The 26,866-nt window shown below is 46.0% G+C and overlaps 1 protein-coding gene across 1 annotated transcript in view; it reads right to left on the bottom strand.

Moving 5' to 3' along the window:
* Positions 1–26,866, bottom strand: part of chsy1 (chondroitin sulfate synthase 1) — a 36,650-nt gene that overhangs the window by 3,969 nt on the left and 5,815 nt on the right. The window lies entirely within an intron of this gene.

The raw sequence follows: 26,866 nt of genomic DNA, 5'->3' as shown, positions 1-26,866 counted from the left end.
CTCGGGGTACAGTCAGCACACAGAACCAGACAGGACAGGCACCCAAACCCCTCCGTGGACGTCGTGGAAAGCGATACGTGACGTCACAGCAGGGGGGGAGGGGGGGGGGGGGGTGTCGCCCAGGGGTCTCTCTTTACTTTTCCACGGCTCAACACTGCATCTTTGACTCGGACCACTGCCAATCGGGACGGCTGGCTTATCAAGGGAGGTCTTCTTGAGAAAAGTAGGGTTCGGCCTCTTCCCGGCAGAAATCCACTGAATCCATTACATCAACGCCCCAATGAATCAGACGCAGAAAATAGTCCCGATAACGCCTCACATTCCCAAACCCTTTTCAAAGCGCCGACGTGTTAAGAGAGGAGAGGATGAATTAGGGATGCAGTGTATTTTAACATGCAGGCCACGGCTGGGCCCAGCTGGGGGACAGCAGCGGCCATCATCGGATATCTAATGGCCCAGGATGTTTATGTCTTCTGTAGCCTAATCATGATTAGCCACCTCCCATTTATCTGACCTTTGCTATCAAAGGGGGGGGGGGGGGGTCACAGCAGCTTGTGACTCATTACAACAATTTTTCACAGCTGTTAACCCCAGAACCACACAGTTTCCCAGATGGAGACATAAATCCCTAAAAGCGAGAGTGGAATCCTTGTTGACTACTTCTCAGAATAAAAGGAGATATGTGCAAAACTCTGGGAAGATGGACAATTAAGCGAAAGTTCATGGCTTAAATCTGAACTGTGATATTCAACAAGGTTCTCAAGGGAGGTCCTTATGATGATGACGAATAACAAAATTCATTGTTTTATACAATACTGTTTGTATGTGTCGCTGGCTTCAATGTAACCCCATTCGAGGTTTTGTTCCCAGCGGTCATCCGTCACGGTATCTGAACTGGTTCCACCAAACACTCTAATCCCTCAGTGTGAAGATACGCCATCTTTTTTTTCATATGGAATTTCCCTTCCTCTCTTTAGAAAACACGGTTATCAAGTAACAACACCGCCGTTATCAAACAAACAACACTGTCAATCACTTGGCACAACACTATCTCCATGTTTGGATGTATAAAATAAATCCATTGGCATTGCCTGGGCATGCATGAGTCACATCTCTGGAACGACTGCATTATCACAGTGATAGCATGGAACTAGTCTGCCTCCAGAGCCGGAATCCCATACCCCAGTGCGACCGAACGGCGCGCTCTTTGGCTAGTAGCGTCTCTGCGATGTCGCCCCGTTCTGGTCTCGCTCGGCCGGTTTGATGAACACGAGGCGAGCCAAACCGTTAGAAGCGCTTTGCTCGATGTGCCGTCGAGTCGTAATAGTCATAATAGTTCTGTAGATGCAAGTATCAGGGTGAGATTTATTCCTGTGCTTCGGTGGACATTCATGCGGGGGGTTGAGGGGGGGGGCACCAACTATCACCACCAAATGCCAATGAAGTCACTTTTTGGCAGCAGTGCCGACATGAATAATAAGAACCCGAGAATAAATGAAAACCCAACAATAAACTGTGGTTAAAGTGCCAACAGGCAGTGACCCATGAGGAGCATGCATGAGAAAACATCTATTAATCCACCTTGCCGGATGTCCAAAAGGCTTTTAATGTCAAGCCACATGAGATGGATTGTAAAGGCCTTCGAAAGTCCGGAGGAAAATTGTAATGGTTAACGTTGACATAATAAATGTTTTAACATTAACAATTTCTCCTGCCGAGTCATAACACGAAGCTGGCTGTTAAGTGACCAACCATCACTCTGCAAAGGAGACGGTGTGCGTGCAGGAGCAACAATAGGAAATGAGAAGGGGAAAAGGTTTGGCTGGCGTGATATTCAAGCCTGGTGCCACTCTCCTACTGGGCCATGCAAATCTAATTGGCGACACCATTATGCCGCTGTAATTGGATCTTTTATAGCAGAGTGTGGTCTGTCCAAACTCATTTCTCTTCCTGGGAAAGAGCTTCTCACACATATAGGCAGCTCCACAATGGACGTGATCTGCAGATTTGCACGCTGTGTACCAGCATCTGAAGGGAGGGAAGAGACTCAGGAGCAGGAGCCTACTCACTAGTGCAACTTCATCTTCATAAGAAACAAAAGGTTTCGGCTCAAATATATTATATATAATTTTGTGATTGTCTATTAAGTGGGATTATTAACATGCATGATGAAAACTGTGGTCAGGTTTCCCTTCCCGAATGCCTGATATTGTATGCATTGTTTTTATTTACATAAAGAAAGGGATTTGGGTAAGAGTGGTGTCAGGGAACACTCTTGTCCTTTCAAGAGTAAAATGAGCTCAAAATACATTTTTGGGGCAAAACTACAGTTCTTTAAAACCCCACGGACGCAACTTGTCCTTTTTAACTAAAGAGGACAAGTTGAAATTGCGTCTGGGGGTCTTCTAAAACAGATTAGATTACTTACAACAAAGCCAGGTGCACTTGTGCCCATACCGGATCAGGATATTAAGAGGCAACAGGATATGAGAAAAGGAAACACAGACCATTTCTGCTGCCAAGTCTACAAGACAATCTCTGAAGACTGTTTGACTTTCATTGATACCAAAGTTAAAGTGGACATACGCAAAACTCCCCGCCTATCCTGGCTTTCATTGTAATGCCAGAGTGCTTAAAAATGTTGAAGTCGTTTTTCTTTTTTTTTGTACAATACTAATACAAATAATTGCCAATAGTGATATGTTGCGTCGTGCTCAAAAACAAACGAGCTGGACCGGAAGGGGATGGATGAAGGCCAGAGATCCGGGAGCGGTTAATTTCCCAAACCACTTTGGGGAGGCCAGGGAATTTGTGTGTGAGCGGAGTGTCTAGCTATTGTGCTCTACAATTATCCACATACAGCCTTCCGCGTGTGCCAACTTGTCACCTTCCAGCTTCAAGCAACAAGTGCTTCATGCCCACTGTATGCAGCAGCATAAGCTGTGTGTGATGCTTCCAACCGTATGAAAGGGGACACTGCATACCATTCCACTGAAGTCACGACAAGCCTGAATCAAAATGTATGCAAAATGCAAATGAAGTACTCTACTTCGAGCCAGCACACAATCAAGCAGGTTTTCAGCAATGCAGAAACCCTTGATGCAATAGCACTGGAATCCATTAGCTACTGTTATGGGCTGAGAACCCGGCGCAGATCAATCATATCATAATTGGACCCAATCCCATTATCTAATGATCACAACATCATATAAACTACAACATTGACTCACACAGGAGGCATACAACCAAAGAACGAACTTGGCAGCAGTAAATAGCTTTGTGACTGACAGAACATGCGCTGGCTCTTCCCTTTCCCCCCCAGGGAAAAGGATGAACAAAGACGTCATGCTTTCATGGGGACATTATGACTTATCAAGACATTACTCAGTCATTCATCCCTGTAAGGAAGCACATAAACTTTAATTGTTAACGTTTAGTGGCTGAAGACTCCTGGGAGTCACTTTCAGTTTGCAAAAGAAGAACAAGGGAACAGACGCGGAGTGTAACGTGTGGAGAAGAAGAAGCCTTAAGAGTGGACATCAATGAGCGTAACGTGGAGGTCGAAGGACACAGGTAACTCCTTTTGGATCTCTCTGACCCTTCATGGCTCTGTTGTGCCATGAGGTGAACACAACAGACGTGTGCTCGGGAAACACTGGGGTCCGTGTGGCGTGTAGCTAGGGGTGATGCTTTGAGGCGCCATGGAAAAGGGCCAACACTCTTTATCAGGCGATGACTCTCTGGGGAGACTGGCTCAGCAGGTTGATGGGGGACTCAGCCAAACAGACACCAGCCACTTGCTCAATTTGCTATCAAAGTCATTGCGTTGAGTACTTTGATGATGGGAATCTGGACAGGCAGACAACCGATAACCCGCCATACTTTAAGATCATTTCAACATTCCCCACTATAAACACCAAGCAGCCGGCTGTCACCCATCTGCCCGCAACACCCAGGAAAATATTTGGTGGTAAATTATTAAAGCCCACTTTCTATTTTTGCAACTCATGTTGGGATGTTGTTTTTTGGACAGCCTCAGAGGATGTCTCTGGTTTCCCATGAAGTCTCCTCTCCTAGGCAGACATAAGCCCAGCCGTGATCCTTATCGTCCATTCATAAGGCTCCCTGGGCCGTGGCTCTGGTGACTACAGAAAGCTGAGAGCACCTACGAGGGAGGAATGCGAAATAGCCCCCCTTTTGGTTTGTCTCTCTGCTGCGAAAACCGGACAAGACTTGGTGACAGAGAGCAGAAAAGAGGCCTTTGTTCCCGCTAGTGGTTCCCTTCATCCAGATGTCTTTCCTTGAATACAGCGCTGAGGGGGGGCCGGGAGATCACAAGGATAAGATCCGTGAAAGTACGGACGGGTCTGCGCCACGGCCTTTCATCTGGATGCGAATCGACTGATGCAGACAACCACACATAATTAAAAGAATTCTATGAGCTGGGAAATATGTTGTTTAAGAGCCTTCTGGAATATTGGTCTGGGAAAATATTCGAAACCTGAAATAAATGTCTGATATAATATATATTATACAGCCATGTTGGTTAATTTGATCTACAGGGATTAAAGATTTACGACAATTAAAGTAAATTATTTTAATGTCGAGGTATCTCCTCCCAATGAGGGTGGGACTTGATAAAGAGTCAACAGAAAGCACACAATAGCCGCACTGTTTTAGGAATCCTATCTATGGCGTTAGAGTGGAAAGGCTGCCCCAGTTATCTGGAGAGATACGTGGGCACCGGACGTTAGGCTGGGGGTATTCTTGGCTTGATTCTCGCTTCAGGATACGGCTTTCCAAATCGGGCCCCAAAAACAGACCTGCCACTTTGCCCTTATCACCACCACAAACTCATCCACTTCTCTCTATTAGAGGGGGACGTCATCTCTGGCAGGCTGAGGATCTGGGTAATATATCATCTCAATCGCCTTGCTTAAAAAAAAAAGACACTTGCTATTAAATGAACAAAAAATAAGCATTGCATGGGTGCAATTGGGAGCCTATATCCGGTGTGCAAGCAGGGCTGAATTAATCGTTCTTCTAATAATAAATAGACAGAGGCCATAGTCTTCAAACTGGTATTGCGTTACCGGATAATGGTTATGGTTTGAAAACGATACCCGCCCTTATGAAAAGAGACATTGTACCAAAGTAATCACTTCTCACAATGTCTTATTTATTTATTTAATAAACTCAGTATTGGTCCTGTTGGCAGAGTGCTGAAAGCATTCTTGTAGGAAGCCCAGAGTTGTCTTTCTGCATTCGGTAAAAGATGCCAGTTAAACTCCAGAAGTGGACAATAGATTTGCTTGGGTCCCATATGCACTAAAGCTACTAAGCAAGAAACCCTCAGTACCGGTCTGTCAACAGTAGCAGCCATTACGGCTCATAACTATTCACGACCAACAGTCCTATTTATGCATGTCGGGCGTATTTCAGGGCCAGGCAGGAACTTTAAAATTAGCAGGGGGGCTAATATAAAATATACAATGAGCTGGCTTTAAACAAGACGTGCTTCGGATACCTAAAATGTTCCATTTGACTTTTTCCAGCAGTATTCCAGGTGTGGTCAGTGGAGCAGCACCTAACAAGAACACAAAGGCACCGCCACACAATATGCCGAGCAGAACCAATACATGATTGCAGAGTATGAAAAACCAGAGGGACGTTTATTCAACAAAAAATACTTTCATCCTAAATTACAGTTTGTGCCAGAACCAAAGGCCAACTTATTCTTGGTCTTAAATAACTTACTGGCAGCTGCTGGTCTTTTCATCTGCTTCAGGGCTACCTCACTGCTAACGTCAGAGGCTAACAACATAGTAAAACACAACCAAAGAAGTTGTAACATAAAGCTGAAACAGAAATACATCAAATGTATGACTTCCTTTCGAATCATTGAGTTTTCCGATACAACGCGGCCCATGAAACTATATTGTTTGCCACAAAATAACTGTCAGCTTAAAAGAATAATTGATGATTACTGGGTTATTCATTAATGGGTTACAAGTAAGGCACCGTGATACTTCAGGCACAGGCTGAGTCAGCAAGAAGGTGTAATGCTGAACCAGTGAGGGGGAGAAAAACGGAATGAGACAACTATATCCCCAGGAGGAAAGGAGTAGAGAGTTGTGCATCCATCTACACCAGTTCTGTTTTATGGAATATTCCAGAAAAACATGCTGGCTGGCTATCCATGTTAAAATAGGAAAGACTAAATAATCCTGATTTGCCCAACCACAGACACTTATTCAACTGAGCGTTGAATTGAATTAAAATCTTATTCAATGATGGCATATTTTAATGGCAATGCTCTTTTAATGTTTAAAGAAAAAATTGACATTAGGGTTGTGGAGTTCATATCTAAATTACCGGTAAGTTAGTATGCATGTTGTTGACTCAACCTTTAATCATGATGGACATAATAGAGATAATATCTAATGGAATACATTGCTATAAAATAATATAACCTATATAAGCAGGCTCTGTTTTCTAAAAGGCAGGAACTACCGCCTGCAGGGGGAAATGAAAATCCCTTCAAAGGAAGGGGGGCTTCTCGGGGGCGCTGAGATGCTCCCGGGACGGACGGCCACTGGATCAGGACAGAGACAACCGGCACATTGTGTGGGGGCGAGGGGAGCGGAGGGTCAGCCACAGCGGGACTGTGACAGACCTGGCAGGGCACAGGACTATGCATGTCAGAAGGGCGAGTTGACCTCAGCTGCTTCCCAGCAGAAGGGCCTGGCTAGAGAACAGAAAACTGCTGACTCAGGCCCTCCTCCTCACCTCCACTCTGGGGGAAGACTGATAGAGAGTGAAGGGAGGCTCTTCATATTTGCAGTGGCTGTGGCCCATAGTCCCATGGCGAGTTCCTGTGCGCCACAAAAATGGAGCTCAAGGTAAAACTGAACCGCAACCAAACGTATATTGAGTGACTCAACGACTCAGCAAAAAATGGTATTAGTATTAGCAGACACACACACACACACACAGCCCGAATGTCCCAATCTACGGTGCCAAAACATCCCATCCATGAGGTGGGTGAGTGCCCTCCCCTCACAGGTGTCGCCATTAGAAAGCGAGCGATGCCTGAAAACCAACGGAGCCCTAATAAAGAGATCACGCTATCACAGCCTCTGGTGCTCATTAAGTGTAATAACACATTCACCGTGTGTGTGTGTGCGTTTCATCCAGTGTGTCTGATCAATAGGGGGACTTAATCCACACACCCTCCCTCAGCTAGCCCTCATCAAATCCAGCAACCAATCACCCATGAACAACCGGGAGGGCGAGAAAGAGAGAGAGCAGTTAACATGTTGGTCGGCTGTGGGCTCCGGCATAGTGGGCCGAGTGAACCAAGGGCGTATCCCATTGGCCCACTGTGCTGCCTGACATCAAGGCCAAGGCCTCAATTAAAACCCTCCATGAAAAAAAAAAAAAAAAGAAAAAGCCAAGGACAGAACTAGCCAGCACTGGTTACGTTTCTTTTTCTTTTTTTTTATTGTGAACGGTAATTATAGCTCAGCGGTGGGCAGTGGCATACTTGTGGAGATGTGGTGGTGCACGTAGCTAGCGTTTAGCCAGGGCCGCCCAAGGCCGGCCTGAAGGCAGCCCAGGGAAAGGCACCGGGACCGGGCCCGTGGGCGTAGGAAAGCGCAGAGACGAGCGGCCGTACACATTCTGGTAACTGAAAGTGAATGTGTATAAGCAGGCCTATAATCTGCACCCCGGTCTCAGCCCTAAACAATCCCTGCATTCTGAAACACCCTTTGAGGTTCTTTTTTTTTTCCACCGCACAGCCATGTTTTGTAGGTTTTATCAGCGTGTGTCTATACCATGGTGAATGTGGCATTAGGAAAAATAGCAAACAAAGGGGCCCCAGGGGACACCTGTGTGATAAGGAGGGGCCCCACCACTGAGGCTGGCCAGCTGGGTGCTGGGAAGCAATCAACTGTGGCGAAGGGACTCCAATCAGGAGGGTGCCAACGTATTATGCACACGGCAAACAGTAACAAAAGATTCTTGCTTCACACTCTGCCATTGCAGTCCAACTCATGCTCTCGCTGTCAAACGCAATTACAGTCCGATACATGCACTTGCTGTCAAAACCCATGTCAGTCAGCAGCAGCCTAAAAGCTCCAGGGTGCGAAAAAGAACAGCTATTTAACACCTGCTTCTTGTCTTTCACTCCCTTTTGGAGCGGTTCCCTCTCGAACCCTCCTGCTCGCACCACGGTGTGTTCAAGGACGCAGCTTACCTTTCACAGCCAATAACTCAACGAGACCCAGGCAACGGTCTGAATATCATACCCAGCTCCAACTTGTTTGTGGTCTTGGAGAGCACTTAAAAAAAACATGGTCCCTTTCAAACGCTTGTGACAATTTGTTAACTAGAGAAAAGCGAGTAATGGATGAAACGACTTATTGCTCAATAGACCACTACGTCTATTCGTTTTGCAAAGGACATCGGCTGCATATGGAAAATGCAAACTCGTGTGCTTGCATAATGATGTTTCCATGTGTGCCGTTCAGTGCTGGTTACATCATTAGCATCGATATGCGCTACTGGTACATTTCTCTCAACGTGCTACTGCAATGTCGAAATGGTTCGGCATAAGTCCACTCCTATACCTCTCTCTGCACAAGATCGCCCGAGTCTGCCTTGGCTAAAACAATCTCTGCCATTGTCATCGATGGGGATGGCCCGAAAGGGAACATTCCAACAAGAGAACACTGAAACCCAAGTGTAGAAGCCGGTCTTACAGTAGGACAAGGAACAACAGGAAAGGTGTCCTCCTCAGACATTGGAGAAGGGCTTCATGATTCAAAATCAAGTAGGTTCAAATTATGGCAATTCGATTTTTAATCCAACTCTCTTGCCAGTCCTTTGCTGTCTTCGAACAGTCAGACTTTTATATCAAGTTGCATTTTCATTCATTTGATCGGAGTAAACAACACAACAAATACTTGACTACAGTGTGAGAAACATCCTGGCAACAATTTGAAGCCCTTCGGCCCATTGACACGACGACCTCTGACAAATGAAAAGGTTGTACCTTCAGTAAACGGCCTAGGTATTAAGACATGCTCGTTGGTAGCAAGTCGGTACGCGCTCGGGCCTGCTTAGAGCTAGCTACTCCGATTCCTGTAAAGCCCTCCAAAGCGCAGGCCTGGGTCCTGCCCTATTAAAAAGGTCAGGGAGGAGGAGTGGGCCAGTAATTGCAGCCCGGTCCCCCGTTTGATCCTGCTGATAGTGCAAACGATCGACCCCCAGGTAGAGGAAGAAACGGCTCCAGGCGGGCCCGGGTTACAGATCATGGTCCAGATGTCAGCACTTGCACCACGAGCAGGGCTCAATGCACTGGACTTCTGCTGCCTCTATGGTGGGATTGCTGCTGGGAGCTGATCCGGGGGATGGTCAGACAGACAGACAGACAGAGAGACTAACAAGCAGAGGATTACCCAGGCCAGTGGTCATGGAAGTGGTGAAGGAGAGAGGATGGAGTCATTGCCCTACACAGCCAAGACCTTCCATGTCTTGCGGTGTCATTGTCTTTAGTTCCAACAGCTATGGAGCCTCATTGTAACACAAGCAGGCGGATACAGAAAAGCAGATGACACACAGAGAGACAAAGAGAGAGGGAGAGAAAGGGGGGGGGGGGGGGGGGGGGGGCACTATTTATTTTCTAAATTTAAATGTCATCCATTCTCTCTGGAGAATAGTCCCTTCACTCACTTCTGTATGCAGAAGCAAATCACACATTTGAAGTGCACACTGCTCCCCCAACCTAACAATATTGATTAGAACAGTGTAATACAGCTTTAACGTTGTATTTTACTCTAGTCTTGTATTTTACATCTAGTCCATCTGAAAGACATTGCATTTTCCTGCTCAGAGTAAAAAAACAAATGAGAAATCCGAGACTTCTTCTGCATCCTTCATCATCATCAACCAAAGTTTCCCTCCGCATTTTTATACAAGGTTTACATGAATACATTGCACAGTGTTATTGTGTCAGCCTGAGATAGTAAGGTGTAGTAACAGTAGTCGTAGGGGTTGTGGCGCGTTGCACCAGTAGGGCACCTAGTTCCCTGCCGGGGGTAGCCCGAGGCGCAAACCCAGCCTAATTAAATGTATTTCTCCGTCCGTCAGTCAGGAAGCCCTCAGTCTGAACCGCACACACCCCCTGCTGTGCCCGTCGGGGGAGCAGCCATGGGACTGAAGTGCTCCCCGCGGGGTCCGCGGTCCAGGTCTCCGATACCCGGGAAAGGTCGACTGGGGATTTGCTTTAACCTCATTTCCCCTCGGGGAGTTTGCCCATTTGAAAAGACAAATGAAAAATCTCCCCGTTGGAAGTGTATGTGTCTCTGTGAACGAACAGACAACACATTTGCACATTTGGCAATGTAATCCTCAGGTTTTAATTGTACATTTCCAATTGGGCACGGCACTGGCAACATGGACTTCATCAGTGTAGAATGCTATAATTATGGCTGCAATCAATGGGACAATAAACTTGACTACTGCACACACACTCTCTCACACACACACACACACACACACACACACACACACACACACACACACACACACACACACACACACACACACACACACACACTAATTAACTGCCGAGATTGTGACAGATTGTTTTTGCCACATCTCTATTACAGTAGTGTGATGGCCTGCATGGTTCCAGCCTCATTAGCTCTCCCTGTGACCTTATTCAAATTGGCCAGAGTCTGCCTGATAACATTAATGAGTCATCATTCAGTCGCCGGGCGGCTATATAAACAGGCCGACCATGGAGTTCATTTAACAGAGGGAGGTCCCTCCATTTCGCTCATGAATGCATTGTTTTGTTGGAGGAAGCTCTTGTGTAGAGTGTGGTGCCAAGAAGTGCATTAGCAGGCAGCACAGAGGAAGAACCGTGTCATTGTTGCGCACAGAAACCGGGAACAGTGTGACAACCACAGTAAAAACACTGTAGGGTGTGATTGGCCATGTCTTATTAAGGCCTGGCAGTTGACTGGAAGCCTTCTCTGCAATACGCTCCGTCCAGCTCGAAGCCATCTGCAGGTTCGAGAGGACCACCAGGACATCAGATCGCTTCAGGGTCAGTCTTCCTTTTTGTCCGCAGTGTGCGTGCGTGCGTGCGTGCGTGCATCGGCAGGTCATGGTCAAAGCAACAGGGAACTCTCAAAGTTGACAGTCTGATTCATTCACCACATCAAAAAAGGTGTGGAATAAAAAATAAATAAAGGCTTTCTTTGTATTACCACACATTTGTTTTAACTATGAAGTACTTTTCAGTCAATAAGAGAAGTTAGTGAATTGAAAGTTAAACTGGTTCTCGCCTCCAGCAGTGAATTGGATGACGGTTAACAGTGGGGGTTCATGCAAGGACAAGAAGAACAACAAGGAAACGTCAATGTGCAAACTTCGGTGTGCTCTTGATTTGTTGAAGAGATAGGACCTTCTAGCTTTTGGAAAGAGCCTAGTCTCTCTCCATTTCTCTGCAACTTTTGTAAAGGGTCTTAACCTCTTAAGCTATTAATATGCCTGGTGTTTGAGTCGTGTTTGGTGTGTGTAAAAATGACTTGCATGTGCTTGCAGCAGAGTTTCTCATGTTTGATATGACTATTCCTACATAATAAGGGCAGTGTTGTATGCCTTTAATTGCAAGAGTGATCACCGTCTTCACAAATCTGGGGAACCTCGAGTTTAAGAAGTTAAAATACCCCAAGCTAACCATCAAATGGTAGTAAATAAAGACCACCGTACGCAGCTGGTTAGCAAACACTGTGACGGCTTGACAAGAGAAGTCACCACGGCCGTAAACAGTGCCTCGGCCTCGCAGCGGCAGAGATTAGAGGGAAAGCGAAGATGTTTTTGATGTCGTCGCAACAGATCATTTGCTACAATTTAAAAAGAAGGTGGGTCCTCTTTTCCGACGGCACAAACTTCTGATTAAAAGCCAGACATCAAACCCGACGGTGTACGTCCACCCAGTAGAGCGCGCTCGGTTACTGGGGCTTTTCCGTGAGTCAACGGGGCCTAATGTGGCACCGCAGACCCAAAAAGCCAGGGAAGTGCAAGAGGACAGGAATAGGGTTGGTGGAACACCGCCCTGGCCGCTTGGCATCCTCCACTGTCTCTAAAATATAACACAGCCTTTCCTCTTCGAGGAGCTGCACAAACTGTGCAGGAATGCACACAAGCCTTCGACGACGACTTGGTGAATGCTTCTTTAAGTTAGATCCCCTTTCACTTGGGTCGAAATGAGTCGTGTTACAGGAGCGGGGATATCCTTTTCACTCCGTCTTTAATGTGGAAAGAAAACAATTATTCTCTAATTGCCTTGCTTTAAATGAGCACTCGATATTAGGCTTTGGCTTCTCCTTCCATTAGTCTAACAGCTAACAGGGGAGCTAGTGTGGCCCTCGGAGGGAGTTTAGCACCCTGCATCTGCTTTATGCTCACAGTCAGACATTTTTCAATGACAGGACTCAGAGCATCGCTAATGGAAAAGGTGAAACGTAATAGTGGGGAATGCTGAGATGCCCTGGTGTCGCTTTGTGAACAGTCTGCAGTCAGGTGGGAGGTCTTGCCGCGTCATTGCCGTCAGATCCGTCAAATAACCTTTTTCCAAAGAGCCGAGGAGTGAGGAGATGGAAAATGTGAGCTGAAAACAGATAATTTCAACAGGCTCGAATGTTGAAGACAAAAGGACCGGCACACTGGTTCTTACGTTAATGGAAGCCACATGGCTCTCAGGTCCATGTCATTGTCAGGACCGTCCGTGCCACTACAGACAGAGGCCCGCCTTCGAGCCCCCATAGCTCGAGGAAAAAGGAAAAGATGGTGCCCTGGCCTGGAGGAAGGTCTCTCCACCTATTGCAACTCATCCCTATTGATAAACTACTTAAGCGTTAAATAAACAAAATCTCCGGCTTTGCGATGAGCGCTTGCTAAACGTCTGCTAGGTTGGTGTCCTTGGATAGGAAGCGCAGCTCACCCTGAACTGCTTAATGGTCTGTATCTGAATCTCAATTTGGATTAAAGAGCCTGCCAAACTGCTAAACAGTAGTGATTCAATGCAAAGATCACAAGTAAGCAGCGCGGGTCCCCTTTGCATACGTGCTGCTAGACACAGCTCTGCCTCTCCGACCAGCCCGAAATGAAAAGATGATGAATCACTCTGCAGTCAGGCCGAGATGTGGCCCCGAGACGCCACGCCAGAGTAGGATCAAGGCCGCATGAATGATCGCCTTTAATAAAAGAAAGGTCTCACAGTTACAATTTATTTCAATGCGATTCAAATTGGGTCGCAGTAGCATCCCCTCCAGGGGCCTCTTAACGGCAAGTCTGAACAAGGGCCGGGCGCAGCAGCCCCTGCAAGACCAGAGCCAAACAGTGGCAACTTGAGCCCCCTCCTCACAGTCCGACCTGCCTCAAGCTCCCAAACAAAGACATCTCTTTAAAAACGGACACACACACACACACACACACACACACACACACACACACACACACACACACACACACACACACACACACACACACACACACACACACACACACACACACACACACACACACACACACACACACACACACACACACACACACACAGGAATTCCTTTTACACCGTCAGCATATACAAAACACACAGTCACATACACCTTTCCCGCCCGCCTGCCCAAAACCTGTATACCACAGCCCTTCATTTCTTTCCATGGCCGACACACACACACACACACACACACACACACACACACACACACACACACACACACACACACACACACACACACACACACACACACACACACACACACACACACACACACACAGGCAAAGCTGTTCGCCATACATGTCAAGGGCCAGCAAACCACTCCTCTGCCTTCTACACATCAGGAGGTAAAGAAAGTCTGGGGGATTACTCTACTGTAACAACTAGCTTAACTGAAGCACCCTGACCAACCCCCCACACCATCATCCCCTATCACCTGGTTGGCCAAGACGGAAGCTAATCTAGTCGAGGAACTTTCGGTGGAGGTACTCTGTGATAAGCTGTAACCTGGGGAAGGGTTGAGGACTGATCCTTAAGGGAAGAGATAAAGTTCAGAAAAATCCCCCAGCAAGCCTGTAACGATAACGACTTGAAAACACAAGCAGCCTGGCATGCACTCTCTAGGGGCTGGGTGTTTTACAGCGAGCAAATTGTTACATTTAAACCCGTTATGTTCCCATAAAACATCTTAACCTCAACAATTAAAATCAAAAGGCAAAAAATAACTGTCTGGTTGCCGCGCAGGGTGGAGCAGAGCCGACGAGTGCCGTTCTGGGGCTGTTTGGACAAGGCACGCTTACAGCAAAAGGTCACTGAAATCCGCGTTGCCCAATAGTGTGGGGAAAAAAACAAGCAAACACCCACAAAAAACACAAAAGCCCTCGGATTCTTCCACCCTGATTGTGTGTGTGAAGTTCGGGGAATCCGAAAGATGTTCGCTTTGAGGCCATTTCCCTTAAGTCAGAGATTGATGAGTTCATAAGTCACAATGTGTTTGGCAATCTCATAATCGTCCCCTTAATACCCAAATAACTTAGGCATTAGATAAGGTACACTCAGGGTCTTTCTAATCTTTACTTGCCTTCCCATAAGCAAGGTTATCGCGCTATACCTTAGTTCCTTGTTCTTGATGTAGCCATCGGCTTGTAAACGCAGTGCGAGGAAAGCTTTGCTGAGTCACCTTTTTGTTTGGCTTTGTGTGTCTGCAAACAATTACGCTGTTTTGGTGAAGCTCAAACACTCCATGCCAAAGAAACTTGAATTAACTTGCAACATGCGGGCAACAGGGTGTGTGCCTGAAATGACAATGACCCGCGGGTTGAGGCTGTGATGTCAACAAGCATGCACCCGATGCCTGGGTCGCTCCCCTGTGAAGGAAGCACATGGTGGTCACTGGTAAGGTCGCGGTAAGGCTCTTATCCACTAATCCCCGCTAATGGGATGGTGGTGGCTAAATGGCAGCCCTCTGATTGCCTGCGATAGACGTGTCATGATTAATACAACGTAGTGAATTGACTGGTTTATTAGAGAGCTCAGAAAATCGCTGGACAGGTACACACGCTCTCATACGTGTGTGTGTGTGTGTGTGTGTGTGTGTGTGTGTGTGTGTGTGTGTGTGTGTGTGTGTGTGTGTGTGTGTGTGTGTGTGTGTGTGTGTGTGTGTGTGTGTGTGTGTGTGTGTGTGTGTGTGTGTGTGAGAGTGTGAAAGTATTCCTGGGTGAAACTTGAAGGAAACGACAAGATCATACGGGCACTCTGTGAGAGTACAAGATATGGATCTGACCCCGATGTGTGCTCTCTAGCTGTACATACGTCACGGTCCTTGCCGAAACTAGCCAAAGGGCATACTAGGCACATGGTTTTGCTAGGCAAGACCTGGAGAACCAATGCAACCGGCAGATCTATAAGCAAAACAAGGTCTTCCTGGCTCATCAGAAACTAGAAGGGATGCTGGGGGAAAACAGCGGCTTTGGGCCAGGCTCAGGTCTCCAAACCGTCCCAGCTCAGCGGTGGGACGACACAAACGGCAGGGCTTAGGCTCAATGCGCTACAATGGATTTAAACTCCTGCTAGAGATTACTGGAGAGTAAGTGATGTAGGCCTTGCAGTCACAGTTGCCATCCTGATTTAATTTCGAACAGACACAATGTGTAGGCTGGTTGTTTCCTGCCCATCACACAAGGAAGTGAAGAAGAGACAGCTAATCCAAGTCATCTGATGCGCTCCACTCAGATGGATGAAAGGCATAACAGAATAAAGACATACTTCCGCAGCATCAACGCCGTGGCCCTAGAAAGGTAGATCAATGGCACAAGAGAAAAAGAAAACGGCCAATCTCATTGTTATTCAGGGCCACGACTGACTACTGAATCATTCACAGCTCCATTCACACAGGGGGAGAATGTGCGATTAGCTGGGTGGGTCGCAGCCGGCCAGGCAGACAGACAGACAGACAGCCAGGTGGGCAGGCCGATCCCGGCATAGTTGACACGGATTAAGGCAACGGAGGCTAGTAGCTTGCTACTCCCAGGGCCACCCGTGGTGTGTCCCTGACGTCAGCGACAAGTGCACTACAATGGGCTTTATCTGCGGGGCTGGAGGGCAGTGGAGCCGTCTCCCACTGGTATGCAGACAGGAGGGGACCGCTACACCAAAGGCCACGGGGGGTGGGACTGCGTCTTGACCCCGAGATACGAAGGGGGGGCAGGTGAGACTGAGCTTGAATGGGGGCGAGCTGGAGACGGGGGAGGGGGAGGAGGGAGCTGAAACGTAGGTGATAACGGCTTAAACAGTGGAATGTCACGGACGGCGCATGTTCTCGTAGCATCAAGCCCCCTGCTTTGCAGAAGAGGCACATCACAGCTAGTTGATATGGCTACGCTGGGACAACATACATACTCCTCATTCCTGGGATTACACATGTTCTGTGAAAACCCCAAGAGTACTGTGGTGTTAACCTTGGACAACGCTTAGTAATATTGGCCATGGCCAATATTACTCCGATATAATATGACCGATATAACTCATACAGCTGCGTATCCATGGATATAAAACACACACACACACACACACACACACACACACACACACACACACACACACACACACACACACACACACACACACACACACACACACACACACACACACACACACACACACACACACACACACAGATTGAATTCTGCTCAATTAAAAAAAAACATCCAGCAGCCGCATGCTCCTACTATTTGGGGGAGGGGGGGGGTTGTCATAGTTGGAGTGTATATCATATATAGCCATACACTGACTGGCTGTCTAAACACTGTACTGCATTTATTTATAAACTTGTGCAGGCAAACGTCAAAAGGATGAGAAGAGTGTTTACGAGTGTTTGTTCTATCCCTGGGCTGGATGTCCCCAGTACAAATTCAAACTGGCAGCATTCCAGGCATAGATTTGAGTTGCCACCTCCCCAAGGTCCGTAAAGTTTAGCGTAAATAACATTGTGGATAATGCTGAAGACGTGCACACAGAAGGCTGTTCAAATAATTGTAATTATTATATCATATACAATAACAACAACCTGTATATCTTCTCCTCGTGTCGTTTTGTACTCCCTTATTAGCCCACTTCTTCTTGAGCAGATTAACATCACACTACACGGTGCAAGGCTGGAGAGCAGGACAAAACAAGGCCTTATATGACCCCCCTGAAGCACAAACACAGTGGCACTAACGCCTGCTGTCCAGATCCATGCCAGACCCCCTACCATGCGGGTCCCCCCCCCCCCCCCCACACACTCATGCTTCCCTCCCACTCCCTCATCAGGCGAAGACCAGTGACGGCTCCCTGCTCAGCATCCACACCCATCCCAGAGTAAACAAACAACAGGAATCCATCACCGTGGCCTCCATTGCAGAGATATCCGCTTGCAGTCATGGTCGCCCCACCATCCCTGCCACCAGATGTTTAATTATATGTCCGAGAGATTACACACACACACACACACACACACACACACACACACACACACACACACACACACACACACACACACACACACACACACACACACACACACACACACACACACACACACACACACACACACACCAGCTGTAGCCATCTGGATGAGAGCGCCTCGGCTTTAACCCTTTAGATATTGCACTAAGCAGACCTCAGTACAAGCTTGTTTATATTTGAAATGACACCTTCCAGTATTTATTCACATATTTGTGGCATGTTTTTATCAGCACTCCCCCGCTATAAATACATTTCACACAAAAAAATTGCAATCGCAATTACACAAGCGGCCATATCCAGCCACCGGAGAGATAAATTATTCCAGTTTCACAATAGTTCAATTTGTTACACAGTTCGCCGATTTTCCCCAGCTCATTTTAATAAAAATATATTCCCGTCCCCGGGTTCAAAACTGCAACCCATACCAAACTAACCAGAGCCACTTAGGATAACATCTTGGAGTTGTTGAGCCCCCATCTGGCCCAATCACAACCAGCGTAGTTAATTTGACCATGCCGAGCTGTAAACCAAAAGGCTTGGTAAATACATCCACCCCCTTCTATTACTGGTTGGAGGACGGACAGATGATCCATTTGTGGACCCTGGCTTCATAAAGCCAGGACAGAAATTAACCGAGACGGAAAAGTAATGAAAGACAATAGCCATCGGGCGTAGCAATATGAAGCATCTGCTGCTCCGTCCGTTCCTCCAACTCTTGTAAACAGCCTGATACTGCTCGGCAACACTTGATAACAGCAGAGATTGGGCAATTTACAATGGGATTCTTTGAAATAATAAGGGCTTGTACTTGTAGGACTAATGCTAATCCAAATAACGAGTGCATCAGTGCAGACCGAGACAAAATCCGGTCATTCACCAAAACAAATAAAGTGGTATAGAAAAAGTCTTCTGTCTGGAAAATATCCAGTGCAAAAACAAAGAAAGGAAATATATCTTCCGAGGAGGCTAGGACTACATTTGTTTCCTTAGGGTCCAAAGGCATTCTTCTTCTCTCCCAGTTAGGCCCGCGGCCTGACTCCTCTGTTGGGAAGCCAGTAAGATGGCACGGGACAGAGGAGGGCTGCAGGGTTGGACAGCACACTGGGCTGCCAGCCAGACTCTCAACAACCCTTATTTAACTTCACCTTGGGGACATCTCAGCACTTTCTGCAACTGCATCCGTGTACACACGCACATGGATACCCATAAACACAAATAAACAAGGCGCTTGAACAAAGCTACCCTCAGCACATAGCCTAGGAATCTTGGACCATGCTCTCGTTAATCTCAACACGGTGTGGCCAGGAGGGAGCCTGCTTTATTTGATCGTTTCCAGCAAAAAAAGGTGCCATCGTTCCCAAGCACAGAGGGATAGTAGCATCTGAGCGGGCCCAGGAAGGAGAGCAAAGGGAGAGAAAAGGAATGGAGAGGGAGCGAGCAAGGAAGAGAGAGAGAGAAAGGTGGGGTAGGAGAAAGAAAATGGAAGAGTAATGAGGGAGGAGGCAGTGAAAGCATGACCGCCAGAAAGCTGAGGGCCGCTGCCAACACGTGGGACAGACAGCACCAAGACAAGGCAGAGCCGAGGGCTTAGTCCATGAAAAGATGAATGGGAAGGGGGCCACGCCACAAGGCAGACAGACAGACAGACGGACTGGCAGACAGACAGCAGACCCAGAGAGCGGTAGTCTGACTGGCTCAGAGGAGGTAGCGCGGCTAGGGGAGAATGAGCGAAAGAGGGAGAAAAAAAAAAATGAAAGACTGAGGAAAAGGGATCGGGCTGCTGTACGCTGCTACCGGAAATCTGGCAGAGCAGCTGGAGGAAAAGACACAATTAGAGAGGAAGAAAAAAATAGGTGACGCCAAAAAGAATTAGAAAAAAAAACTAAGACTGAAAAATAAATGGTCTGAGCTGGCAGTATTGGGCACACAGCGGAGTACCAGGGAGGAGAAGGTGGAGCCTCGCTGTGGCTGGAACACCAGACTGTGACTGGGTTGGGGCAGGTCTGGCATGGGGTTGGTGAGGAACAGGCCATTGGGTTTACCCAGCGTCAGCCTGGGACCTGGTGTGCCGCTCGGCCTTCCAACAGACCAAAAAAGGGACCAGAGAAAAAAGGGACCAGAGAAAAAGTCAGCGGCCGTCGAAAGTTCCGAATGCTACGTGCTTTTTGGACGTCATCGTATTCCAGAGCATGTGCATGATGCAGCAGGACGAAGACAATCCAGGACACTTCTATATGTATACTAGAACGATGAGCTGGAGGCAACGTCAGAGTAGATGAACCCTTTTTGCATTAATTTCCCTGATAATAGTGCCGTTCCATTTTTGCATTTGAATGACGATCTTCGTCGGTCTAATTACCTACTTCGGAGAACAAAGCCTTACAGTCATCAATCAAACTCACTGGGCACGGTTTTCCACCAAAAAAAAAAAAAGAATCAATGAATGCAGAATTCTTTAAATTTAAAAGGATAATGCTCTGTTCCTTGGTGCTCCATAAACAAATCATCAATCATGTCCTTCTTTTCCCCTGAAAGTTCCTATACATCATACACGAATTGAGAGCTCTATCCCAACTTTAACTACAAAAATAAATATGTAGGGTGGAACACTCATCAACATAATCAGATGCAGAGGTGCTTCTTGCTGATGACTAAATACATTAGAAACGTTGCAGTTCTACACTCCGAGAGCTCCTTCCTTTATGAAGACATTCAGAGTCCCACGGTGCCGGCTCAATAACACTCTTTTGTCCCCCTGTCCGTTAGAGCACTCAAAGAAAACAAGGGGGACCCATAGATATCTTTTATGTGCATTGCTGGTGCTGCAAACGGTGTTACTAAGTGTACGTGTTCTGCGTGACATGTATGTAGTCGGAAGTTGTTCATTACAGTGGAATTACTGTTATGTTACAAGAACTGCACTTCATATTCAGTTAGTACCGGTATGTGTGAACCAGTGGTTTTGATATTTTAGATGAATTTACTGTAATATTAACACTGTAGCCAAGAAGGCCGTTATTTATAATAGGTGCGTCGCAGAGTGAAGAAGCTTCCATAACAGCTGTGAAAAACATTTCTCTTCATCTCTGATGTGGAAAATTTGAATAAATACTTAAAGTGGGCTCACACAAGCACAGGCAGTGGTAAAGGTATGGCTATGCTGACTGCATACAGGAGCAGCCCATGGAAATGGAAATGAAACTTCCACCTCATTCCAAAGAGATGAAGCTCTAGTTGCCACAAAGCCAATGCTCTTTTTGTAGAAGCCTTAAAAAGTTGGCAGTAAATGTTTCGTAATTTACCAATACATATCACATTCAACACCTTTCATTGTTAATTTCTTGAAGTGGGAGAATATAATTTAGCATGAGTTAAATATGCAGTTGTTCTTTGAGTGACAATTACAAGTGGAGCTAATGTCTTCTATGTTAAAGAGATGCGTAGAGATATATGTAAATTTTGGTTTGTCTGTTTACTCTGATTTACTCAGAGGAGTAACAAATTCTAAATGTGTTTCACTTTGTCCACAAATGTGTTTGGAATAGACGCTGATTCAAAACGAGTCCCAGTAACAACACAACAAGATCGTAGGCTTCTTCTGATGCCCCGCTGACAGGTTTCTCTCCACATAGACCAGCCAGAAGCAGCCCACTTTTAATTGCACCATCCCCGAAAATATGGGCGATTGTCATAAATTAACTAATCGCCTGAATCTGGGTAAGTCAGGCCAACGCCAATCTGCAGATAACTCTTCCGTTCATCCCTTTAAGGCCAACATGTGCTCACACAACGAATGGATTAGATTCAGTTCTGTGGGTGCCGCAAAGGCTAATTAAGGCTAACTAATAAACCAATGGTAATAGATAAGCTTGTACTACATCTCATGGTAGAATTATATAACATATTATGTAATAAATTAGATATAGATGTCAACATAGATTAGTGTCCCAGGCAGCCCCCTACTCCAGTTTTTCAACCTGCTCCTTCTCAATAAATCTGCAGAAAGGCAATGAAGTCATACCCTTCTTTTACACTTCATCACTTCGATGTGAATATCTGCGCTTCTGTTTGAGTTCCAATGTTTTCTTTAGTAGCTAGGCTACTATTAAGGAACTCACCGTCTGTCTGGAAAGGTTGTCTGTTGTTACTTAAGAGATATTATTCAGAATAAATGACAAATAGACAGGTTTGACTTGACACCAAAAGCAAGAGTTACGCAATAGGTCTGGAACCACTAGGAGAAAAGTTAATTTTGAATAACACCAGAGTTGTGAGTTAAGCTTTTCGGAGGCACAGACATTTTGGAGAGAAACAGAAACAAAAACAGTTGATGTCATAGCTTAGCGTGGGCAGGAGCGGTGTAGTATGGGATGGAGGAGTGCTGACAGTAAGGGTTTGTGCCGCAACGACATGAAAAATCAAACTGTGCAACGTAGGATAAAGATCTGATGACGTCAAACGCTTTCGGGAAGAAAAACACTTGACTGAAAGAAGATGAACGAAAGGGGAGCCATTTTATAAAGAAAGGTTAAAATGATCTAGTTAGATAAAAAAGAGGGAAAGAAGTGGGATCATTTATGTCACTCTGTTTGGGAAAGTATTAGATTCCCCGTCAACAGCCAGAATGAGAAATGAATTGATTATTCAGCAGATTGCTTAAAATAAAATACAGAGACCAAGATGTAAAATGATATAACAGTTTATGCAAGCTCAGAACACATGGGGGACGGCCATTCATCTCGGAGACAGATGTTGCAAAGTGATCCTGACAAACCAAGAGAACTGTTAGCCAATAGGTCATTCTAAATCTCATCGATCAGGAACGTGATAGCCGAAGTAGTTACTCTATAATGATACCAGCCTGGTCGTGCCACGGTCACTTCAGTGATGTTAGCGCAGCCAGCTCAACTGGGGGCCTGAAAGTTCAGGCTCGTTATCGCACTGTTGCAGTATCCTTCTCCAATCGATGTAGCCTTTTTCTAACGTTATAGATTACTTCATATTTTTCTTAATGATCCTGCCGGAGCCCTTCCATCACCAGAAAGCAGCACCGTAATCTTATATGCTGCTATCAGTATGGAAATTAAAGAAATTATAATAATTAATTCGCATTTGACTAATGCATTTATCCTGAGTGGCATCTTCATAGAACCACAGTCCAGCATTAATTATGTTCTAATTTTCAGATCCAGTTGATACCATCCACAGGCTGCCCAAGGAAAGTCTTGTGCCACATCATCACAAACAAGTCTGATAGAGATACAGATAAACTGGGATACACTGACTGCGATATCGGCATGCCCAACTGGGCCAGATCAGAGTGAATTACTTGCTTGATCACAAATCAGATCCTATGATATTTCATCACACATCAATGCACACCGGAAGAAAGATATATTTCCATCCGATTGCTAGAAAAATGGCTTCATATCCATATGATCTCAATATTACAGTGCCACAGTTTACTGTGAGCACTGCGTTCACATGAAGAGCTTGCTTTGTATCCTTGCTGTGCCTGGTTGTTTCGTGGTGTTGATCCACTTACACAAGCAGCTCTCCAAGAGCCCAGCAAACCACACAGCGGAAATAGAAGGCTGGTTTGGAGCAACCACCCAAACAGATTAGCCTGCGCTAATCAGCACCTAGGCTTAGAGTTCCAGGCTACAGGTATGTTGCTGCCGTTCCTACGGTTCAGTGAGAGTGCGATTGCAGCCTGACCAGGTGAGACACAGAGCCAGCGTCGCTGACAGTAAAACCGCAGTACCTTCTACCCCGGTCTATTTTTAACACCTTCTAGAGCATGCAACCGTTTTAAGACGGCAAAGGCGGAAAATAACAGTGCAGTTGATCAATTTGTATGGTTTTATGATCAAATCAAACTCAACTGTGCTAACACGATATTATAACGGTTGAGTGAGATAGTGACAAAGCAAGCCTTTGTCAGCCTACCTAATAACAACCATTTCAATACTTCCACTACATGTTGAAGCAGGAAGGCGATTTACAAGATAAAACAATTACATGATGAAAGAATATTACATGTTGGGACCCAATAATATTAAGACACATTTGAAGGTGGATGGGCAGGGCAGCGAATACAGTTGGCCTTGAAGAAAAGAGCCAGTGAGGCCAGTGCACAACGGCACTCTTGTTCACAGGGGTATAGAGCGCATGCTGTAGAGCGCCGCCAGTGTGTGAGCCCACAGGTTTTGGCAGGCATGCAGGTCACTCCGAAGAAATTAGGATTAGGCCATGCACTTATACTAGTCGGCAGTGCGGGTTAGTGATTCCCGTTACCTTTTGTTCCGAGTTTGTTTATGCGTCAAGCATGGTGGAGGAAGTGGCGTAAAAGCTTACTGCGTGGATGCTGGTGGCAACGCACCACCAAACAAAGTCAGAAACGAAAAAAAGAGTGCAGGGAATGACAAGAGGAAACAGAGTTTAGGAGCCAACGATGGGACATGAATAGAAGGCCCTCACGCTCCACACCCGCCTTCCCAATAAGGCAAGACTGAGCTGGAAATGTGAAGTGCCGTCCTGTAAGGTTATTTTTTCTGACCACACCCGACCCGGTCTTGGTCATTAAATTCCGAGCCCGAATCGTACCAGTCTGCAAGCTGTAGGAAAAATGGACTGTAACTGGCACGTTTGAGAATGACACAAAAAAATAAAAAGCTTTACACCTAGGTGTCTGGGGCACATACCTACACAGAGACGTGCAATTATTATTCAAAGTGGATTACTCAAAGTATATTTTACCACAATCAGATCCAGTATGGTATCCAAAAATATGTCATAAATGTCTCTTTCGAACAGCACACATTAGTGCATGTGGCCCAACCCAGAACTGTACTTTCAATTTCGGCACAAGTTAAAAGTGGCACTAGAGAAGTGCTGTGTGTTTTTCATAATGGGACACAAAGACTGAAAGTACACAAGTCGCTAGCTCAAACGCTCACTGGAGACCTTTTGAGATTTCTGACCGAACGCCCACTGGTGTGCAGGGCACCACCTGGACACACCAGTCAAGCAAATAAAACGCCATTAGGACAGGAAAACACTGGAGTCAGCGGATATAGGCTTTTTCCTGGCTCGGAATTAGGCTGAGCAGGTGTCTTTGGCTTTCAAATCAATGTATTCATCCTTACACGATCATCTGTCTTTAATTTGGCTCTTGGAAAAGCGCCCCAGTATATATTAATTACACAATTCCTCATTTTTCAATCTGCTGAACAACTGACACAAATAATACTCTTATGACCAATGATCTAAAACAACATTCGTTGGTAAATCTAATGTCTATTCTAACCGTCACGTAAAACCATGTGCACAGCATGAGTCAACATTCACCAAAGACATTATGACAGGAGAACCACAGATAAATATTACCACAATTTCCGAGTAGTGAATAATTAATGTTGCAAACTAAAATGTCTACATATCGGGGCAAAACACATTGTTATATTTAGGCTTCTCAATATCGGCCGGCTTAAGTGGGCAGACAGCATCTTCAATGCACCAGGCATACCCAGGGATTACTTAAAAACCAACAAATAGAAATGTGCTTGCTTGAAAACAGGGCCACCCAGAGTGATGAAAACTCATGACTTTGAACTAGGCTCTCCGGTGGCTTCCTGCAGACCCATAAATCCCAAAAAATCTCTCATTAACGCAAGGGTTTCTTCTTTTCACTCTAAGTGTCACTGTCCTGCATAGCATTTGCCGGAGCCAGACAGAAAGGCGTGTAGCTGGTGCTTAAGAACAGTAATTCACGTCAAAACCGTCTCTTAAGCTTCGTTTTGTGTTTATTTTTGATTTAGCCTCTCACACTTTTATTTGCCCCCTCGAGGGCCCTAATTTTAGAACAGTGCAGAGCATTGGCGTAAAACGAGAGAATAGCACGCCACGCATACATCCAGCGACGGGAACAGGTCTTCCAGAAATACTCAAGGTTTACCGCACTTTTGGGCCAAGGAGAGAAGATGGAGAGAGGCAGAGACCAAGCAAAGGGAAGTTGGATGGATGGATGGAGAGAGAGAGAGAGAGAGAGAGAGAGAGAGAGAGAGAGAGAGAGAGAGAGAGAGAGAGAGAGAGAGAGAGAGAGAGAGAGAGAGAGAGAGAGAGAGAGAGAGAGAGAGAGAGAGAGAGAGAGAGAGAGAGAGAGAGAGAGAGAGAGAGAGAGAGAGAGAGAGAGAGAGAGAGAGAGAGAGAGAGAGAGAGAGAGCGCGAGAGAGCGAGAGAGCGAGAGAGAGAGAGAGAGAGAGAGAGAGAGAGAGAGAGAGAGAGAATGAGTTTGTGACAGAGAGAGTGAGGGAGGCAGAGTGTGAGTGTGATGGAAAAGGGGTTTATTCAGTTGTTCGCTTACTTAAAGCCAAGGTATTGCAGTATTGATTTGCATCCTCAAAGATAATGGATTGCAACTGATAGATTGCCTGTGTCGTCGAAACCCAGTAAAAACCGAAACAGGATTTAATGAAACACCATGTGCCATGTGTCAACAGGATGAGTACACCAAGGCCAGGTCATCGGGTAGTCTAGTCATAGTAAAACAAACGTGACTTTCTACAAGCAATTATTAAGTAGACAAAAGCAATGGCTGAACGAAAAGGTCTGATGGCCAAAGATAAGGTCAATGAGAAATATTGACCTCAGTCCATGAACCGATGTACATAAATGACCATTGACCACCATGGGATACGAGAGACGAACACTTAGAATATCTAAGCATCCCTCCGGAAGAGTGCGACTGTTTGAAACGCAATTTCCTGTGTCATGATTGAGCATGAACAGGACTGCATGCCTCACATAGATAGGCTACGCAGGCCGACCACAAAGAAACGTTTTAACTTTATCTGATACGTGTCATTTGGTTGACTCAATACTTCCGCCACAGTATCCGTTTTAAAAGCACCAGCTTCATATTAAAGTGCAGCACAGTGCACAATGTTTACTAATACATTGTAATCATTGTTAATACAAATATATCAGCATTCAGATTTGAGAATTTTAAATTACGAATTTATGGGGAATTTTCGTTTAAATCTTGTGTCTAAGGAGTCTTCTAACCAAGTGTCCAGCCTTGGAGAGGTCGAGAGCGCTTGGCTTGGTTTCCAAGGGTGTGTGGCTGAAGCAGAGCGCTGAGAGATACTACAGAGCTCAGCGCAGCACATCTTTAAGCCAATCTCCACCTCTTTGTTGTGCTGGAGAGCAGAACATTTCTCGAATGGTAAAAGGGTTTTCAAAAGCCCTCCATCGTCACAAGCCAACCACAGTCACAGAGAC

The sequence above is a fragment of the Gadus morhua genome, chromosome 14 (genome assembly GCF_902167405.1).
Source record: "Gadus morhua chromosome 14, gadMor3.0, whole genome shotgun sequence".
In the NCBI taxonomy this organism is placed as follows: domain Eukaryota; kingdom Metazoa; phylum Chordata; class Actinopteri; order Gadiformes; family Gadidae; genus Gadus; species Gadus morhua.
The sequence above is the reverse complement of the archived record's forward strand: the minus strand, read 5'-3'. Positions and strand labels throughout refer to the sequence as shown.